The following is a 1,515-nucleotide window of genomic DNA, read 5'->3' on the forward strand; positions in this document are numbered from 1 at the left end:
TACTAGATCTACAACAAAATTACAACAAAAGAGTAGAAGAAGATGAATGTAACAACAAAGAATTGAAAGGTAGAAGTAGAAGAAAGCAAAGATTAAAACCTAGATCTAAGAACTAATCCTAATCCTAATCCTAGAGAGAAGTGAGAGCTTCTCTCTCTAGAAACTAACTCTAACTACTAAACTAAACTAATGGTTAGAAGTTCAGTTGATTCTTCTTCAATCCTTGGCTTAAATAGCATCATAAATGAGTTGGATTGGGCCCACAAGGCTTCTAAAATCGCTGGCCACGTTTTGCTTCAAGTGGACTAGGTGGCAGCAACGGTGTGTGCGCGTACTATGCGCGTGCGCGCCACCATACGTGTAGCAACTATGGCAAATCTTATATCGTTTCGAAGCCCCGGATGTTAGCTTTCTAACCCAACTGGAACCGCATCATTTGGACCTCTGTAGCTCAAGTTATGGTCGTTTAAGTGCGAAGAGGTCGGCTTGACAGCTTTCCGGTTCTTTTATTTCTTCATGAGTTCTCCAACTTTTCATGCTTTCTTTCTTCATTCCCTTGGTCCAATCTTTGCCTCCTAAACCTTAAATCACTTAACAAACATATCAAGGCATCTAATTGAATCAAGGAGAATTAGATTTAGCTATTTTAAGACCTAAAAAGCATGTTTTCACTCTTAAGCACAATTAAAGGAGAAGTTATAAAACCATGCTATTTCAATGGATAAATGTGGGTAAAAGGTTATAAAATCCCCAAAAATCAATACAAGATAAACCATCAAATTGGGGTTTGTCACTCACAACCTAAAGAAAGCCTGAACTCTTGGGAAAAGCTAATCAATGCCTTCCTGGCAAAGTTTTTTCCACCTCAAAAATTGAGTAAGCTTAGAATGGAAGTCCAAACCTTCAGACAGAAGGAAGGTGAATCCCTCTATGAAGCTTGGGAAAGATACAAACAATTGATCAGAAAGTGTCCTTCTGACATGCTTTCTGAATGGAGCATCATAGGTATCTTCTATGATGGTCTATCCGAACTATCCAAGATGTCATTGGATAGCTCTGCTGGAGGATCTCTTCATCTAAAAAAGACGCCTGCAGAAGCTCAAGAACTCATTGAAATGGTTGCAAATAAATGGAAGAGGTGAATTACATGGGAGAACCCTATGGAAACACCTATAATCCTTCATGGAGAAATCATCCAAATCTCTCATGGAAGGATCAACAGAGACCTCAACAAGGTTTTAACAACAATAATGGTGGAAGAAACAGGTTTAGCAATGGCAAGCCTTTTCCATCATCTTCTCAGCAACAGACAGAGAATTCTAAGCAGAACTCCTCTGACTTAGCAACTATAGTCTCTGATCTAATTAAAACCACTCATAGTTTCATGACTGAAACAAGGTCCTCCATTAGAAACTTGGAGGCACAAGTGGGTCAGCTGAGTAAGAAAGTTACTGAACTCCCTCCTAGTACTCTTCCAAGCAATACAAAAGAGAATCCAAAAGGAGAGTGTAAGGT

General features: G+C 39.1%; 1 non-coding gene across 1 annotated transcript; it reads right to left on the reverse strand.

Moving 5' to 3' along the window:
* Window positions 1-878: 878 nt before the first annotated feature.
* Window positions 879-986, reverse strand: LOC127746120 (small nucleolar RNA R71). The gene has a single exon (XR_008007740.1). It is a non-coding gene; the product is annotated as a small nucleolar RNA R71 (small nucleolar RNA).
* Between the last annotated feature and the right edge of the window lie 529 nt (window positions 987-1,515).

Source organism: Arachis duranensis, chromosome 3 (assembly GCF_000817695.3).
Source record: "Arachis duranensis cultivar V14167 chromosome 3, aradu.V14167.gnm2.J7QH, whole genome shotgun sequence".
Lineage (NCBI taxonomy): Eukaryota > Viridiplantae > Streptophyta > Magnoliopsida > Fabales > Fabaceae > Arachis > Arachis duranensis.